Source organism: Rhea pennata, chromosome 4, assembly GCF_028389875.1.
Source record: "Rhea pennata isolate bPtePen1 chromosome 4, bPtePen1.pri, whole genome shotgun sequence".
Taxonomy (NCBI): Eukaryota; Metazoa; Chordata; class Aves; order Rheiformes; family Rheidae; genus Rhea; species Rhea pennata.
In genome coordinates, this window is record NC_084666.1 from 59,680,066 (window position 1) to 59,700,020 (window position 19,955).

A 19,955-nucleotide genomic window follows, 5' to 3' on the forward strand; every position below is an offset into this window, starting at 1 on the left:
AGATCTTGCTCCTTCATGTACTAGACAATACTCCTGAACGCTTATTTTTCTGGCAATATAGTGTTCTTGATTCCACTTTACATAATTCTCCTGTTCCTGTTCCTCTGTATGATTTTCTCCACCTCCATGCTCCTGCCCTAGGGGTGGAAAGAAATGAATTTAGGATGAGCAATTTTGGTAATCCACAATATCAAACCATTTGGTGAAGCAGAGGTGAGGGGGAGGGGAAGGAAAAGACACTGGGTGGAAACAGTGCTGATAGCCTGTATTGCTACCTTTGAGTAGAGTGATCCAAGAGGCTCAATTCAGTTCTGACCCAGAAACACAAGGCTCACTGTCAAGGTCGCCAAACCTAAATTCCCTTCTTAATACACTACTACCCTCTCACATCTCCCAAAACTGCTCAAACCGTGGTACTTCTCCAGACCTAAAGATTCAGCTAGCCTGCCCTCTACTGTCTGTATTTTAATAAAAAAATCACTCAGCCTACAGCAGTCAAAATAGGGGAGGAAAATAGGAAGTAAGGTAAATTGTATGACAATGTTAAAAACCAGAAGTTACTGGCAAAACAATTTTGGTCTCTGAATCTGATCTGGGAAACAGATCTTATATATTCAACTACAAATGCATTTAGGAGGGGTCTGAGAGATTAATGAACTTGCAAACCAACTCATATTTATCAGCCCAAGTTCTATCTTGCTTAGCTTCAGTAACTGTTCTGCAGTCACCACTGCTCTCATCAAGCACCAGGCCAGCCTTAGTGGTGCAGCCATACAGGACAAAATATTCCTGTTGCATAATTCCAGCCCTTGCCTTTATAGCATCCAGAACAGCAAATGCATTAATCTACATATAAATGCATGTTATCACCTGTTCAGTGGGTACAACCTAGCATGGAAGTAACTGCAGCTTGGACAACTATTTCTGTATAAGAAACAATATTACTAAATTAACTTAGAAATTGGTGCACTAGCTATTTCAGCTCAATCACTTTCGACATGCACATTTTGGTTTAGTCATCTTTTGTACAAATTTAGCTAAGCTGATGAGAAAAAGCAAGTGGTTCTGTGAATACTGGAACTAGCATTACCTGGCTCCTTATAGACTTCTGCCTCACGGCTGACCGAGTTCCCTTCCTGGCTGAGGTACGTATCAGCTTAGCTCCTTCTGCCTTCTTACAAGGTCTCTCTCTTCTATCCAACAGCCTATTTTCATGTAATTTGTAAGTACATAACCACCCTTAAGATTTTTATTCCTTCTGTTAAACTGGGTGGATACCTGCCAACGGGTTCAAAAGTTATTGACTTTGTGTAGCTGAAATTTGGCTGAAGGATCATTATTTGCTTATTCTCAGCCTCACTTTCCAACTAAGCTCACTGAGCTGCACAGATGAGTAATGGCAAAACTTACTGCTGCCCAATGCTAAACTTACTTTTAAGCAACACAGCTTTCAGCTTCTGATAGCAGCTCAAACCTCTGTTGCTGAGCTTGGCAGCCTACCCAATAGTCTGACAACTCAGGTAAATCAATCTCTAAACTGATACATGGTTTTATGACTTAACATAGCAATTTAAATACAATACAACAAAGAATAGGAAGAAAATAGTGACTAAATACATTGAAAGGCAATAAGCTTATAGTAGATGACCACTAGAGTTTTCTGCGATGAGCCAACATTAGTAGTCACTTCTTTCTCACCAGAAAGAAACTTGCCAAAAATCCAACAATCACAACTGAAAATTTGGGTGTTTCCTGAAGTACTTTAGCTGTCATTTAAAATTGCCAGATTTTATCAACAGAACAAAAATCTTTGTATTATGACAATGTTGGAGGACCTGATCTGTTTTCCCAGCATCTGAAAAACCAGTGATGTGGAAAATTACTGAGATTTGAAACCAGTAAACTCCTACATCCATCCAAAGTGGTCTGGCTCATAATTTTTTGGTCACTGCACAAATCCTGCTCTCTTCCATCTTCATTATTATGTGCAACTGTATATGTTAACTGTAATAAATCTCTTCTGCTATAACACACAGCAAAGAACTTACATTCTTATAAACAAATTTCTTCAAGAGCTTTTGAAATAAATAGTATTCTTTTCAAAGGCAAAGTAAGACTGACATTTTAGTGGCTGTACTGAAAGTTCTCACTATCTGAAACACCAGATAGAGCAAAAAAACCTTATGCATACTTAAGCATGTACTTGCAACATATAAAACATGCAACAAGAACAGCATTGTAAGACCAAAAAAAAAAAATCACTTCTCCAACAGTGACCATTTGTCCTGCTCAAGTTATCTGAAGTATACAACCAGTGATACTGCTCCAACACATTCTTACAGCGTTCCATCACTGACTCAAGACGTCCCCAATAGACAAAAGCAGTATTTGATGGCCATTTCTTCTAAGAATTCTTCACACCTCTGGAGATTTTAAAACCAATCTTTTGCTGTTTTAAAGATCTCTATTGTCTCTTCTCCAACCCTAATCCACTTAGCTGTCCCTCATAAGCTAAACCATAGCTCCTGCACATCGTACTACTTTGTAGCTTTCCAATATCCTTTCAAGATGGGAGAACCAGAAGTGCAGATGTTATTCCACATGGCTTCTGTAGAAAAATCAATTTTATCTTTAAGCTATTCAAAAATTCAGATTTTCCTGTTTGCCTCAAAAACACAAGTTCACAGTTCAGCATTTAATCCCCTGGTCTGTTGAAACTGGGAGTCAACTTTTAAAAGAGCCACAATGGGAACAGAGCAAAGATCTTAAAGAACACAAATTCCCAACCAATTACATGGGCCAACATTTACGGTGAGTCATCGTGCAGAGAAAGGCTTTGACTAATAGCTTCTGGTGAATAGGAAAGATAGAAGCAGCAGCAAATGGAAGTCAGCAACAAGGCTCAGCTACAAGAAGTTTGGGATCTCAATGCCCTAAAGCATCAAGTAACCTTTCAATTTTGTCATAGGAGCATTTCTTTCTACTGAATTCAAATATCATTATACATTTAGTACAAGACTTGTCAAGAAGATCTCAAAAGAATCTAAATGTGATAAACTCTTGAGAGTACTATTCCTGACCTTCCTCACTGCCAGCTCACAAATACTGTAAGGCATATTATTAATTAAAAAAATAAATAATAATAATAAAAAAACAGAAAAACATTTTTGATTCTCCATCTTCCTATTCCTTTATAAACTGTTTAGTTCATAGATTCAAAGATTATCCTGTACTTTGTCATCTCAAAAAGATATATATTTATAATGATAATTTACATTCTTGCCTTTTTATCACAGATGAACTGCCTGCCCAAATTGCCTTTCAGATTTCTCTGTAGATGCTCAATCATTAGCAGAAGTGCAAAGTTTTGTTCCTTCCCAATAAGTGTTTTGATTTAAGTCACCATGGAAAACTAGATATCTCAGTAAACAGGAATGGTAGTGTGAGCATCATCTCTCACCCCACCCACATTTTCTGGACCTGCTAGGAACTGTCTAAGTCTTTACACATCATGTATTTCTTCACATACAGCATATCTACAAATCTGCGCAAATCTATCTACAAGCCTACTTCTCACTCCACACATCCAAACACTCTGATACAGACCCTCACCAAGTCACATCCTCAATGCATCATAATTTATCCTCATCCTGACAAGCTCTAGTTTGTCTCCACTTAAACCAAGATTTTTTTTTTTTGGGGGGGGGCACTCTGAATGGGTTTATTTCCCATCTCTGTGTCCCTTACGTGACTGAATTGCTTTACTGGGTCAAGAGCCACTAACTTGAGTTAGCGTGACAAAGAGTGTTGCTACAGAGCTCTTGGAAAGCCACCTAACTGGAACATGTGATAGCGCTAATACCCTAAAGTTTCATGGGTCTCGTATCCAAACAGATCTGTCAGTAGCACATCATGCATGCTATATGACTGAAAAAAAGATTCTAAGCTATCCATTTTTGGTATGAAAATTAGGTACATATTTTAGATGTTTTTACTGTCAGCCTCTCACTGGTCCAGGATAACAACTGTTTGCAAAAGCAATTTGATAATAAAACACGAGTAAGGCTTATGTTGCAACAACTTGTTAGGGGAATAAAGCATTGCTTATTAATTAACAAGGCTAATTTACATTCAGATTATAACATGAATTCTCAGAATTTTAATACTTAAAATCATCCCTTTATTTCAAAGGGACAGTACAGTCAAGACAATTTCCATATGTTTTCAGAGGAGGGGGAAGGAGATACTACATCATCAATTAGGTAAAATACTATTCACATGATTAGTTCTTTTTCTCTTAAAAATAATCTTAGTAACATCAATGTTGAGCAAAAGTGGAATTTTTGTGTGTGCAAAATACATCATTAAGTAAAGATATCTAAAAACCATCTTATCTGGGGAAGGAAAAAGTGTTCCTAGAGAGAACAAGGCACAGTCTTCATATTCCTTCTGGAATTACCGTTGCACTATAAAGTCACAGTTAGGGACAAACTTAAACTTAGCTCATATGCCGAACATATCTCATCTGAACGGAGAGTTCACCTACTCTCATACACCTACTTACAAGAGTCTGAAACTGGATTTGCCTGAATGCAGCAAATAACCTCGCCGCCAAATACTGTAAACTGATTAAATTTCAAACAGCTCTACTCCACTACCTGTACTGGCATTTCCTGTTCCAAACAGCCTTTGAAAACACTCCATAAAAACTCGCTAATGGGCACGTGACTACCACGTTAAACATTAACTTTACACTCTGCCTCCCGGGAGCCCGGCGCCCGCGCTTGCACGTCCTCACGGCCAGCGCGGCCCCTGGGCTCGCCCGGCTCCCGCGAGCGGCCACAACGCTGCCGGCTCGGCTCCCCCCGCCGCCGCGCCGCCCGCGGGAGCGCCTTCACCCGTCACCCCCGCGCGGACAGGGGCGGTTACGCCCCAACGGCCGAGCGCGCGCGGCGGCCATTCCCCCCTCCTCTCCCCGACGGCCGTTGCGGCGCGCGGGACGGCAGCCGCCGCCCGCGGGCAGCAGCAGGTGACCGGCCCCGGCCCCGGCCCGCACGCACCTCGTGCTGCCCCGCGGCGGCGACAGGCGGCCCCCGCGGCCCCGGCACCCTCCCGCAGCGCCGCGCGGGGGCCGCTGCCTCCCGTCCGGCCGGGCAGACGCCCCCAGCCTCACCTCCCGTCCGCGACGGCTCCCGCACGCAGCTCCGCTCTCGCCCCCTCCCGGCGGCAACTCCGGGCGCGGCCCCGCCCTCACAGCAACTTTTGCCTGGCCTCCGCCTCCGCCCCCTCCTCCCCCCGCCCGCAGCTCGCGCTCCGGGGCGTGCGCGTGCCCGTGCGCGCGCCGGCGCACGGGGGCCGCCTCGCGCGCGCGCGCGCGCTCCCCCTCTTTCCCCCCCCTCCCACTTCCCCAGCGCCGCGCCTGCGCACAGGCAGGGCGCCGTGGGCGAGCAGAGGTGGCGGCGGGAGCGTGCTTCTCCCCTTCAGGAGCCCGGATCTGCCCGAGCGCCCGCGGCGCTTTGGAGCCGGAAAGCAGGGAGGGGAGGGAGGGAGCAGCCGCAGAGCCACGGGAAGGGCCGGGCCGATCACGGCGCCACCGCCCGCGCATGCGCAGGAGGCGCGCGTCGCCGTGGCTGACCTGCCCGTGCTCCGCGGTCCGCGTGCCTCCCCGCGACCCGCGTGGGGGGCCCTGCCGCACCGCCCGCGCGCACGCTCCGCTCCGCGGCGGGGGGGGGGGGGAAGGGGGGAGAGAGAGGCGGAGGCGGCGCCGCCTCCACACCTCGCCCCAGCTCACGAGGCGGGAGGGCGCGCGCGTGCGCCGCTGCTTGCGGCACGCGGGCGCTCGGCGGGGCGCGGCCCCCTCGGCGCCCGCGGGCGCGAGGCTGGCCGTTAGGGCGGGGTCAACGGCCCGCGCTCGCGCGCGCCCGTTGCGAACCCTATCAGAGCCCCCCAGAGCGAGGGGAGCCGTGGCAAGGTAAGGGGCGGTGCGCGCTTCCCCTCCCCCCCTGCCTTTTCCTTCCCCCGCCTCCCTCAACACTGGTTTTCAGTGCACTGCCTGGGGATTGAGGGCACGGTTATCCCAAGCGAATATCCTGCGTGCCTGCGCCCCAGGTGGCTGTTCGGAAGTAGATCACAAAGTCGTCCGGTTGTAGCCCAGGAGACCGCTGTTGGGGCTATTCCAAACCACTGGGTTTTTGAGTTAACAACTCGTTAAAACGAACGGAGCAGCAGTTGTTTTTCCAGCAATTGTTTTCCAGTACTCATTTCAGGATATCTGTAAGTGCACATTGACTCTACTTAAGATGCCCATGAAATAACAAAGCATGCAGGTGCTGTTGGAGTGAGGGCAGCTTTTATGCTGAATCTCAAACAAGTGTACATGTATTCCAAAATCACATTGCATTTGAGTGCCATAATGCCTAGCAAGATCGTGTTTTATGTAAGCTGAAGAGCTATCCTAAGCTATCCTGTAGCCTTCTTCTGTATAATTTTAGTATATTATTTTGTGGATGGAGGGGTGTTTCCTTCTGTTATTTCCAAAAGGACTTTTATGTTGATGTGTTCTTGTATTCCTAGTTTCTGAAGTACCTTTGATACTTCTCTTTATCATCATCTTCCTAGATAAGCCTGTAGATATCTGTAACACACTACACTACTATGTTAGTAATGATATTTTAAATAATATCACACCCAACATCAGTCCTTAGCATAGCTGTCTGAACACAACTTTTTACGTTATCTTTCTTCTAATAGTCATTTTTGTAGTGGAGAGGTGCTTGTGCAGCTGACAGCTTCTCCATTTTCCAGTAGCATCTCCTACGAGAGCAAAAAAAATCATTTCCTTGTAACCCTAACTTCACTTACCTCCTTTAGATCATCAAGATGGCACTAACATTTCATTCTAGAAAGTACTGCTTGGAAAACAAGGTACTACAGCAAGTAAGTTCGTTGCTTCTTTTACCCATTTTCATCAAAAAAAAAAAGCATTTTAATCAGATTCTTTTGGTAATTTTTTCCATAATATTGCTAGTATAAGAAGCCCACTAGCGCAGGCAATTTTCTCTGTTTCATGCTCAATGTTTTTCAAGTAACCAACTGTTTACTTCAAGAAACCTGAAAATATTCTGGAGAAAATTCCAATTAAATTTTTCAGGCTTTAACTGTATATAGATCTGGCTACACTTACAGGGGTTCGGATAATCATATTAACAAACTGATTGGTTACAGAAATCTAATTAAGTATTGTAAACTTCTTTTTTGTTGTTTTCTTGAGACTTTCAGATATTATGGCCAATAATTATTTATTTTTTTAAATAGTGCCATACTGTGTTTATTCTAATTTGTCCAATATTTTACCAAATTTTATGACTTCTGAAAGGAATTGAATGTCTGATTCTTTTGCTGTCCTAAGATCTGTACAATACTTTGGCACAAAGAACCACACAAACATGTTCACACAAATATGCTCATTCTCAGCTATTTGTTGATAGTTATTTTAATCTATCTTCCAGTTTTCACTCTTTTTAAGTAAAGGTATTTTTTAAAAAATCGAGGTGTTAACATTATCATTAAAAGGTGTTGGTGCATCTTTTTGTTATATGTTTATTTAAAAACATTCTGCTTAAACTTTTGGTTAGTTTAGCTCCTGATCGTTACTTTGTTTCTTTAAAATGCCAGGCAGGTAAAGACATCTGTGCATCCTGAAGCAGGATTATGGCCTCGTTCTGATTATAGCTGTGGTATTTTTGCTTACCCTCTCCATGTACTCTGCTTTCTTGTTTGCCTCTGCCCTTTTTCAGTACAGATTTGTTACCACTGCTAATCTTTCAAAAGTCCCTTAGGACTTGTACCAGTTTCTTCTATTCTTTTTTTTTTTTTTTTTTTTTTTTTTTTTTCCTCAGAGGAAATGTAGTCTGTGGGCTTTAGTTATGGTATATTTTAAGATTCTGTAACAAAGAGTCTTACAGAGTCTTCCACGCAGTTTGCACAGAGAGTGGCACAGGTGTGGCACAGGAAGCCTTAAATGAGCTAAAAGAATTTTAAAATTATAAAAGTGGTGCAAACTCAAAACAATGGTACAAGGGTAAATGATTTCCTGTTGTAGTTGTTGTCAGTACAGGATCTGTGCTGTGCATCATGCAGGGATGCAGAAGACTGTTCATGTGTTTTTAGAACTGGTGTGTATGTGAAGTTTGGTAGTCTTAATAGCACAGAAGCTCGCTAAGGTAGAGTGCTGACATTGAAAAGGTGTTCAACTTAGGGGAAGAGGGTCCAGAGAAAAGTAAAATGGACAGTTACATTTCTACCCATTAATCTAACCACTAAATTTGGCTTCTGGCTAAGAGGCCAGTATTAATGTTTTCAGAAGGAAGAAATGTGTACAGGTGTGGTTGGGGGTGGTGGAAGGAGGGGACAGATAAAACACAACTGGAAAGAAGTGAGAGAACTGTATCCTTCAGCATATCCAGGGGTTTGAGGGGTTTGCATGTGTCAAATCCAGGGCAGAATATATTTATAGAAAGTTATATACTAAAAGAAAAAGCTTTACAAGTTAGGAGATGCCCAAGAGTTGAAAAGTAATTGCCTTAAATAATCTTTCTTAAAGCTGCAAGCATCTTGCTTTAGTTGGTGAGTGAGCTGGAAATGTATGTTTCACAGCTGCAAACAAACAGATGTATTTTTGTGTTAGAACTTTTCTGTTCCAGTGTTGTATCTACTGTTCTGCAGCTGGCTGGTCTTTAATTAAATACTGATTCGTTACTCAGAACTAGTTTTTTGGTTGCATGTGTTTTTATATACAGACTGTCTCCAAGAACATTTCCGTACCCATAGCTGTCCTGGAACATCTCTTTAACACTTGGAATACCTTCACAGTGTTTTGGGTTTTTTTTGACACAGTTACTATTCCCTTCATGTTCAAATGATTCATAAAGAAATTATATCTATTGCATACCTTCTCAGAACAGGAGAAAGTTAAATCTTGATTTAAAAAATGAGCCAAGTAATATTTTGTTGAGTATCTAATTAATTTTGACATTGTTGCTCTTGTTCTTTTGCACTTTTTTTTGCTTATGAGGTAATAATCGCATCAAATAAACTTTATATGAACAGGAACTCTGTCTGTACTCACTGGGAGCTTTTGGAAAAAAAATAAATTAGCTAATAGTATCAAAGCATGGAGTCTGAGGCATAAAATTCCACACACTAATTCAGAATTCAAGGCGTGGTTTATTACTTAAATCTTTTTAAAAAAGGTTTACATTGAATAAAATTCCTTATTGCACATTATAATGCCTAACATGATCTAGTCCATTTTACTAGTCTATCTTAAAAAGAATTTTATGTTATCAGGTAACATTTATCCTTGACATGAAGATACTGGTGAACTATTCCCTCTATAATTTAAAAATACATTTAATTTTAATTGCTGGAAACTGTCATCACATTTTTCTGAAGTAGTTACTGAGCCATAAAGAGAGGATTTGAGGCTATGCCACTGGTGTTACTCAGAAGAAAAAGAAGGAAGAAAGTCATTCTTCTAGAAGACCTAGCAATATGAGAGCAGTTAGGGAACTTGGCACTATTCTGTATGGTCAGAAGCTGGACATACTTTGACTGAATAAGATAAAGGTTGTCTAAGATGCTGTATTGCTAAACTACTTAAGAGTACATCATTTTCCTTGTTCCGTTAGCCTTTAGTGTACTATCAAATTGTATTTTTGGACCTTTCTGTCCTGAAAGAAAGGAGAGAAAAAACTGCAAATCCAAGGCTCTTACATAGTCATTTGTTTTCAGGAACAGTGATTTCCCTGAACACCAGTTAAGACAGTGCTCTTTATAATATTGCAAGAGTTAGCCAATAAGGAAGACGGATGGATACAGAGAAAGACCCTAAGGGAGTAAAAGAACTAGAGAAGAGATAAATAAAATAGTATTTTTATTTACAACATAAGAATTACATGTTACTAGGGAGGTTGAAATGAAGCCCTAGCAATATTTTAGTGCAGGGTCTTTTCTCTTGCTTGTTTTTTTTGTTTGCTCATCTGTCTTATCATAAAAGGATTCACAACAAAAGCAGAACAAGTGAAAAATCCCTTCAGCTTTCAGTAAGCTAAGTAAGGACATGTTATTTCATGGGTAACCTTACCTAGCTATGTTCTACTCCTCCAGCTTCCTCTACCACGAGTATGTATGACCACAACCTTTTTAAAAAAGTACTCTAGTTAAGTTTTCCTATATATAGCTCTAAAAAGCAGTCACACGATGCTTAGTCATCTGATTGCTGTCTTATTCCCACATCCTGTATAGAGCCTAAAATTTATACATATATCCACATCCATTTTCTTCTTTAAAATAGGCTAGTGGAGCATTTTTCTAAAGCCTCTTTCAAGCAGGCATGTGATATGCAGTCAGCTAGTCTCTTTCTCCTTTGTGCATCCTGTCTGGAGCTCTGTATTTAAAAGGTATTTTGTTCTTAGTAGCCTTTCTATCTGTGCTTCTGCTTGTAGACATCTTGCAGTTCTACCTTGAATACTGGGGCTATGAGGAAGGGCTAAGCAAGAAAAAAAAAAATACCAAGAACAGGAAGAACAAAATTTAAGAAAAAGACTAGAGAAAGAGGATATGGAATAGCAATGACAAAAGTAAAGGTGAAAAGGAAGAATGACATAATGGAACAAATGTTAATATCAGTACTAAAAAGAGAAGGAAGGAAAAAGAAAATTATGACATTGGGAGGTATGAATAAGAGGACAAAATTAAACCTACCTGAAAAAAAGTGTCTCTTGTTTTTAGTCCCCTGAGCTGAGCTTCGGAATCAATGAGAGTGGTAAGGTCAATTGTTTTATTTTAGCAAGACTAAAAAAAAACTGTGCAAAACATAAAAACTGCGGGAGAGTTTAGGTGAAGTGGTGTGATGGCTTTCTCGGGGTAGCCAGCTGGGCTACTTTCTCATTCTAAGCATTCCTGTAGATGTTTCTTCTCCCATCTCTTTTTCTGAATTAGCTGTAGACACATTTTCACAGAACATAAACAGCAGTATTTTTTTTGTTGTTGTTCTTTAGGCACAGGAACAAACACAATATATTTTGCTCTTATTCATTGTATGTTATCCTGACTATATTTTTTTTTTCTCAGTGGCCTTTCTAGTGTTAAAATGTTCAACAGGATGCCAAAAGCAGTTTCACTGAAGTCATCTAGAGTTTCACCCTGAGAGTAAAAACGTGGGTTTTCTTTCTTGTCCAAACCTATTGATGATAATGGGCCTGGAACAAAATTTTTGTGTGCATGCCTGTGTTTGTTGTTTAGGAATGAGGCAAAGGGTGGGGGTTGCATAAATCTTGCAAGTGAATAATTTTCCTCCTGAATAATCCAGTTTCCAGTCCAATAATCTACTTCTCTGGAAGAACAATGCAACCAAAATCCTTTCCTATTTCAGTCTGTTCTGTTTTTTGAACCACGAAACAGCTAAAGTATGAGAACTTTCTATGCAAGCTTTGTACATCAGGTACTTTTCTGAAATGCTTTCTTCATCTAGGCACTATATCTAACAAAGTTTAGTGATGATCTTTTTTTGTCTTGTATCAGTCTTACACAGTCCTTTCAAATTTGCAAGTCTGGTTTGTTGCTTTCTCTTAGATGTAGGCCAGTGAGAATGGATGATGTCTGCAGCAGGAAAGGAGCAGAGTGAGAGAGGACGAGAGCACTGTTCCCTTAGCCCATTCCTCAGCTTTACATAGACCATCTCTATGACTAAATTGAGTTTTGCGTATGAAAACCAACATGAAGCAAAAACAAGACAAAAAAACAGTATTCAATGTAAAATGATGAGTGATGTAATGATTAAGATTATTTCATGTATACTCCGTTGAAAATACATGCAATACCTCAGATAATGCAATATAAAAACGTCAGGAAATATTTTGAAAACTGATTTTGCTGTATCTTTGTCCTGTATGAGAAACCTAACATTATTAAATACGAGTCGAGTCCACACCTCCATTTATACTGAGGTAAATTTTAACAGGAAAAATTAGCAGTTGATTTTTTCAGTGTTCTCGGTGCTCACTGCACCTCCGGACTTAGCTCATCCTTTTAATTTAAATCTTTGTGAAGTTTTCAGAAGTCCTAGGATATAGTCTGTTGTTTAACACCAAAATATTTAGCCACACTTCTGTGCACAAAACAAGCTGATAAGCACAAAAAAAGATGTTATTTTGCAGTAATTAATTGAATATGCATTAATTAGTCTGAGATTTTACCTAAACAAAACTTAAATCTCGTTTTTCAGAAAGCATGATGAGTTTGTAGATATTACTATGCAGGGACCTCCATACTTTTTTGTACTTCAAGAGCCAGCTAGTGCAAATATCTCTGTACTGTATTATGTATATACTATAGAAAAATCAATGGGAATCTTTTTTAAGTTGCCAGACAAATTTAAGCCCAGACACATTCAGCAATAATTTTTTTGAGCTTTTTTTTTAATTCTTGGTCATAGATTCTGTTGCAGAAGCGTGTTACTGCTCTCTTTTGGACAAACAAAGGAGATGGAATAACCACTAGCTCCTGGGATCAAGAGTAAGATTTCCATGATGAAACTCAAATTTGAAATGAATATTTTGACTCTTGGTAGTTTTCTATAAGGATGATATAAAACATGAATGCTGAAGCAAAATGCCCCTCTTTATTGCAGACAGGCATTTTTTAGCTTCTGCTAGTACAGATTTTTTTAAAAAACAAATTCTAGAGGAAAAAAATAAAGACATAGAAGTAAATAGGATAAATATCTTTTTTCCAAAGGTAGATTGCGCCAGACTTAGCTGCTTCCTTTCTCTGATACAGTAACTACTTTTCTAGACAAGTGAAATTGTTAAACTGGAAGAGAGAGGAATTAGTAGATGAATTGTAAGTGGATGAAGAAATACTTAAAGGGAGAAGGTGTTACTGTGTTGTGCGGAATAGAGTAGGGGATTACTACAGCTCTGTCCAAAGATTGGTACTGGAATTGTTATTTTTTAATAATTTCATTAGTAATCTTTGCACAAAAAGTAGAAATTGCTAATTAAATATGTTGCTGTCTGAATGTTGGGAAACATTCCCTGCACAGTGAATGTTCCATAGGAAAAATTGGATGACCTTGAGGAGTAGAGAAATAGAATGGGATGAAATATAATAACACAAAGTGCAAGGTCATGTAGGGACTAATAGCAGAGGCTTTTTGATACAAACTCAGAGATTGTCAGATTAAAGATGAGAGAATTTGAAAGAACTGGATGTATAAGCCAATGAAAGGCTGGCTATGAGCCACCAATTTGACGTTGCAGTAGAAAAAGTAAATACAGTCTTAAGTAAATTCAGCCTTTTATTTCTTGTACGGAGAAGGACATATTAATGCTACTATACTGGTGATATGATCTCTAATATTGAGAACAGATTTGGGAATATGTATTCAAGAAGTTGGACTTAGAACAGTTGTAAAGAAAGCAAAACTAAAATAAAGAGGGGAAGGACAAGAGATTAAAAGAACCTGGACTGTTTAGTTTAGCCAAGTGAAGCCTAGGTGTTACTGTCTTTGAATATTCTAGGTGAAGTAAATGTTGTGGAAGGAAAGGAGCTTTGTAGGCAAAAAGGAAATGTGGTACAAAATTAACTATTGCTGTCCAAGCCTCTCAAATATTACCAAGACAAAGTACTATACGATATATGATCTAGAATGTGCAAGGGACTGCATTTGATAATAATGGGAATTTGTTTTTTCCTGGGTTTCATTAAGCTATATTTAAAGCATACTCAGCTCCAGCTCAAAACAGCCGTGTACTCTATATCCAAAGTGCTGATAGAGGCAGGAATAATTGACAAGATTTCTATACTGTGCTACAAGAGATAGATAGGAGCGCTGAGGCCCAGACAGAGTGTTCTGTTAGTGGTTAGTCTTCCGTCTTAGAAGGGAGGACCAAAGTGTTGAGGCAAATGTCTCACGCTTATGTGTTCCTGCCATGGAACTGTAGCATCGCAGGTCTGCTTTACAGCTTCCTTCCTGTTGTTTCTCATTTCCCCACTGTACGTTCTCTGGGGCAGCCTTGCATTGCTGAAATGTGTTTATATCTCTGGAAAACTATCAGAAAATAAGTGCATTGCATTTTAGTTCAGTAATACTTCCTGTAAGTAGTCAGCTTGCTCTTCTCCTGTCTAATTGAACAATAATTTCTTTCTTTTTTTTTCTTTCCTGCTAGCAAATATTTAAAATGTTCTCATTAAGAACTTGAGGAATAACATATTTGTAGATGTTAGCTGGCAGAAATGACCAGTTTAGGAAGAACCTGATGTGCCTCAAGCATTTGTTTATATTCATTTGTAGTTATCTTGCATAGTCATCTTTCAGTAATCTTGGCTGTTATGACTATAGTAACTACTGTTTAAAGTTAATATTTTGCCGAGCTTGAGTAACTTGGCTCTGCAGAGGAACTTTGAAATGGAAAAGGGAGTCAAACGATACTCTAGACTACTGTGTGGCTGCTTGCCTTTCCACTATTGGAATTTCTTAGTCTGCTGCTCTATATGCTGCATAATATCTCCTTACTTTCTACCCAGTCCCATTAAATTCTTCTCCATTCCTTTCCTTACTACTGCCTCAGAGGAACTGGAATTTTTTTTTGTGTAAAGGAGGCCTGTTGTCTTATGACAAAGAGAGTAAAATTTGTAGCTTTTTTTTTTTTAATCTTTTGAAGATGACTGTCCAAATGTCCATCAAAACTCCAGTGAAATCCAGTTCTAAGTTTCACCTTCCACACAAAGCAAATTGAGGGCATTCTTACATTAATGAGTACAGCCATCTCTGAACTGACAAAGTTCAGGCTGTTCTTTGTACAAATGCCATCAAATATTTTAATCTCCGTTTGCTTTTGAAAGAATAATTGGCTCACAATAGTCAGGCTTAATTTTTCTCTTACAATGATTTATAGATCCTGTGCCTTTTACAAGTATCGAAGTTTGTTTCACAGTGTCTCTGTGAAGTAGGGAAGTACTGTGAATGCTGGGCTAGGTGTTTTGGATGAATGATCTGTTCACAGGAAATACTGTTTCCATCTAAAAAAAGGGTATTTGTGAATTTGTCCTTAGCTTAGTTCATAGTTTTGGCTATAAATAACTGCAAGTAGGAAGTTATTTAGATGTTTTAAAACTCAAGTTATATCTTTCTGTTTAAAAAATTCCAGATACTGATTTGTTCATACTTACCTTTTATCAGTTAAAATCTGTTCCCTGTAGAAAGAAATCTTTTGTTTCAAATCAAATGAAGCAGAATGTTGTTCTGCCTGTAATCATTTTGGTTTTGACTGTACAGGAAAAACTAGAATGTTATGTTTCTGTTCATCTAAACCTATTTTTTAAAATCTTCTTTTACTACAGAAATGGGGGGAAGAAGATTATTTATACAGTTTACATGGCATTAGTATTTCTATTTTGTTAATGGGCAGCCTGTGGAACATATTTTCTATATCTTGTCCAAGATCAGTCTGTGATGGAGCCAAGAATAAAGCCTGGATTTTTTTAGACTTTTTTTACTTGAGACTCTTCTTGCATTTTAATTAGTGAAATGAAACTTTCCTTTCGCTTTTGTTCAATTAACTTTCCTTAAACTTTGTGCAGTAATCGTAACTTACTAAAAATGCCTTTGATATACGGTGAGCTGATCTGTACTTACCATGCTTGGAATGTATGGTGAGTGTGAGGTCTCACTGCGCAGAATCAGGAGTGTTGCCAAAGGCATAGCTGAGGCCGGGCTCTGATGTTCCCTGAAGCGCCTGTACTCCGTGTGGGGATATTTAGATTAACTGTGGTGCTCTGTGGTTCTAACTTACAGTCTAAGTGTTCTCGTTCATCTGTGGAAGTTGGCTTTGCTCTAACTGGGCTCATAATGGATATATTGATGTAAATTAGTAAGCATCGGTATTAACACTACTTGCTGGCATTCTCATAGTATTTTAACATACGGTTTTCATAAGAGCGCTAGGCTGTATTTCATCGAACTGCCAGCTTAGTCTATTGTTGATTTCTGACAGTGGCCAGTAGTAGACGTTTATAGAAAGAAATTGACTAAACATAGGGTGATCTTTCCTCTCACACAGCTTTCCCATTTTCAGTATTAAGCGGTGTAGGAATGGCCTCAGGTACAGATCACATCTGAGCCATTCTTCATAATAGCCATTGTTAGCACTGTGGATTTGTTTAATCCTGTTTTGAATTTGTTAATACTTTTTGACCCAAAGCATCCCATAGCACTAAGTTCCACAGTTAAAAGTGCTTTTTGGAAAAGTATTTCATTTGCTCATTTTAAAGCTAGTGCCTTATTATTTTGTTAAGAGTCCCTTTGTTCCTGTGTTATTGTTCCCTCCTCATCTTCTCCATACCGTTTATGGAGACCTCTGTCATACCTTCCTTTAGTTATGTTTAGATAGTTTAGCTACAAATTCCTTGCAGAGAAACTTCATTGTCTTTTTCTTTTCTGAGGCGCCTCTATTCTACTGTTTAAATGTGATGACTGACGTTTTTGAAGGAAAAGGTTGGAGTAGTTTATACTTGTTATGAAAAAGTTAGCCTTGCAGATTGTTTAAAATAATGCATTTCCTTGAAAGCATTTTATCCTTTCAGTAGCATTTTCATTTGCTTTTAATAAGAGTATTTTATATTCAGTTTTTATTTCTTAAAATATGTGAATATGCTGTGTTTTATAATAATTTCTTTTTTATCGTCTGTCTTCTCAAACTCAATTACATAACAGCTTGGTGGCAAAAATATTATCTGTAACTAATTTAAAGTACTTTGTTTATCAACAGTATTTAGCCTCTGGGTAAAAGGAAGAAGCCAGTACTACATGACTGTCAGTCCTCTGGGGATCTTCTGATATTTCTGTCTAGACTGCTAATAATTTATTGACTACACATTGAACAATTGTAATCTAACAAGTAGGATTTTATGCTCCACATTCTTACTGTATTTGATGTGTATTGTATCCTGTTGTCTTAGATATGGCCTAGAGTATTTTATTCTAGTTACTAAGGCAATCGAAGAACTGAAGCAGAGGATTGTCAAGGTTGCAGGTTATTCATGGTTGATCTGAAAGTAAAATTTAAAAAACATAGCAGAAATGTGCCCCTTTTTCCCCTACTGTTTCATGGAGTTTCCCAGAGTATTTCTGAGGCAATATTAGGGTGATTTCATAATGTGTACTATGCAAAACCAACTGCATATGTGCATATTAGCCCCAGGTAATACCCCTTCCATAGAAGTCAGTGACAGAACTCCAATTTCACTGGGGCCAGAATTCTGTCTCTGATGTCTTTTTCCTGCTTCTGCTCCAAGTAAAGCCTATTAAATGAATTAAAGCAGAGAGATACTTTGAGTCCAATGGAATATTTATTTCCACAATTATCAGTTATGGGGATTATGGAAAAAAGCAGCCAAGATGTGCTGACATATTTAAGTCATCTAAGAAATGTATATGCAAGTAGGAGAATTTACATCAAAAGTACAAGATTGTTTCTAGAGTCAGACAGTAATAAAGAAATTTAACCTAAATTGTTCTGTTTCCTGATACTAATTGTTGTAACCTCTATTAAACAAAATAATACAATTTTTCAGGTGATCTTTCTTTGTTAAATTGGAAGATGGGCCTTTTTTGGTTTTATTACCCCAGCCACATCAGATATCTTACACCAGTCATAAACAAAATAGCACATCAGCAGAGATCAATGCTAAGGAAACAATGCCCTGCTGTATGCAAGAAGGAATCTCAGATCGCTACTCTGTGTAGTACTTATGAAATGATTTCAGTGCTGACAACAAAGGACTTAACACATTAGGATGATTTGGCCTGTTAATCTCAGCTAAATAAAATACGAATATATGATTTTTATTAGTCTAATCAAAATATGTTGAATAGTAGTATCTTAAATGATACTAGTAAGCATAGAATGAGGCCATAACTGTATAGGATTAAATTACGAACTACTCCTGGTGACTGTTATAACTGGTACCTGTTTATCGTCAATACTGCAGACAATACAGGCCCTGAACCCTGGCTTTTCATATCATAAATGAATTTAAGGTGCTTACATTTTAAGGTGCTCCATTCATGGAGCTACTTGTAAGTACACATTTTTAACTTCATTTTTACATACTGTAGTCCAGAGAAATTTGTTTAGATTGAGAGAGAGCAGATCTGTTTCCTCAGCTTACCACACTGTCAATGAAAACATTTAAATGGATGTTTCTGTGCCCTTTATGTTACACATGGAGGCCTTAATGTAAATAAGAATGAGCAGAAAAAATCTTTGGGAACAAAGCCTTCTTGACCTTTTAAGCTATATATTCCCACCGCATTCCTGCCTTTTCATCATACATTCAGTCCACTTCTCTTTTGGAAGCAAATATGAGTGTCTTGTGATGAAGTGTGTGTGTTGTTTTAATTATGTTTGCTAAAATATTTATGTACCTGTGATTATTTACCTTTGTGTAAAAGTGTTCTTCATATGTTTTACCATTACATTCAACATGTACACTGTTGAAAATTTAAAAGTATGTATTTGTTGATCTTTCCAGTCCTATAATGATAGAAACATGTATTCTCTCACTTCAGTGCCATCTCTTTGTCTACAAAAATAAATCCAAATATTCATTACTGAAATTCTTGTACTTTTTTTCTAACGATAGTCTTTCCTCTTGTTACGACACATTTCAAATATCATATAGCTGTATTACAAAAGAAATGTCCATACTAAAGCCCATTGCAGTCAGTAGAAAATCTCTAAATTTCCAGACTCCAGATTTCTAAAGCAAGGGAATTGGATCTTGGCAGAAAGGTTTGTTTATTGCTGTAGAACTTGCACAATAAGGACACATCTAGACTGATGCAGCTGGGGAACATTCCTGGACACTGGCACTCAATCCTGTGGGCTGTTGAATATTTAGCACATTGCACAGTTTTGGCTTGTGCCAATTAACACTGCTCTGAACAATTCCTAAACATGATTCAAGAATTAGCCTGGTCCAGGAACTATTTCCCATAGGCACTTTGACTATAGCCACCCAGCACTGGAAGTGTGCCTGCAAGCCTTCTCTGACAGTTAGCCTCAGTTTTAAAGAATGTTCTGGGCACATTCAATTCAGTAGTATATAAATAGCTCTACTAAAAGTTTCAGGAAGGCAGGAGGAACAGAGGTCTTACTCTGCTGCTGCTGTTAGTAACTGTAACTGTGTGTTGGATTAGAGCTACCAAGCCTCGAGCTACCAAGACTTTGAGGATTTAAGAACTGTGGGTAATTTGCCCACATCTATTGCTGTTGTACAGACCATCAACTGAGCACATACACAGTAGGCTCCATACTTCTCAAACATCTTAAGTGTCCTGAGCCCTTTCTGCTCCAGTGGCCCCAGAGGTGTACAGGAAACTGAAGTTACCATTATATGCTTTGAGTATGAAGTGACATGGCCTGGCTTTGCATGTATAGGCTATCTTCAAAGGACAGGCAGTGCATATGATGCGTCTCTTCTATACATGACTCTCTGTGCATATGCTTCTCTCATATTTTTGTTCAGACAGGCTCCTGGAAGCTTATGCGGGCTTGTAAAAAACTCGGTTCCTCTGGAACTTGTTCACATTGCTCCTCATTATAATTTTTTCTTTAGCCTTTGCACTTTAAGACTTGAAGAATTCATATATTTTCATCATTGTCCATACAATTGTTGTATCATGTGAATAGTTAAGGTCCCCTAAATACAAGTATAATTCTTCTCTAGGAAAGTGTTTGCAGCCAAGGAGGTTACTCTTATAATGACTGATTTTTTTCCTTGATAAATATCTTTGGGACTGTACATTTATCTTTGCAATTTATTCTCCAAAGTAAAGATCATAGATGTCGACATTTTCTTGCCAACTACCTGTCTTAAAACCAGATTTT

General features: G+C 39.1%; 1 protein-coding gene and 1 long non-coding RNA gene across 5 annotated transcripts in view; one reads left to right on the top strand and one right to left on the bottom strand.

Annotated features, from left to right (window-relative positions):
* The window catches only part of USP53 (ubiquitin specific peptidase 53), a 38,860-nt gene extending 33,369 nt beyond the window's left edge, over positions 1–5,491 (bottom strand). For 2 of the 4 annotated variants that reach the window (XM_062574043.1, XM_062574040.1), the window contains exon 1: positions 5,061–5,136. The gene's annotated coding sequence lies outside the window, so the exon portion shown is untranslated. Of the gene's footprint in view, positions 1–5,060; positions 5,137–5,173; positions 5,223–5,427 lie in introns of those variants that run through there. The other 2 variants (XM_062574042.1, XM_062574041.1) reach the window with 2 other exon arrangements.
* A 361-nt stretch (positions 5,492–5,852) lies between these two features.
* Positions 5,853–18,657, top strand: LOC134139545 (uncharacterized). The gene is made up of 3 exons (XR_009958198.1): positions 5,853–5,971; positions 6,871–6,936; positions 16,833–18,657. It is a non-coding gene; the product is annotated as an uncharacterized LOC134139545 (long non-coding RNA).
* The last annotated feature ends 1,298 nt before the right edge of the window (positions 18,658–19,955 follow it).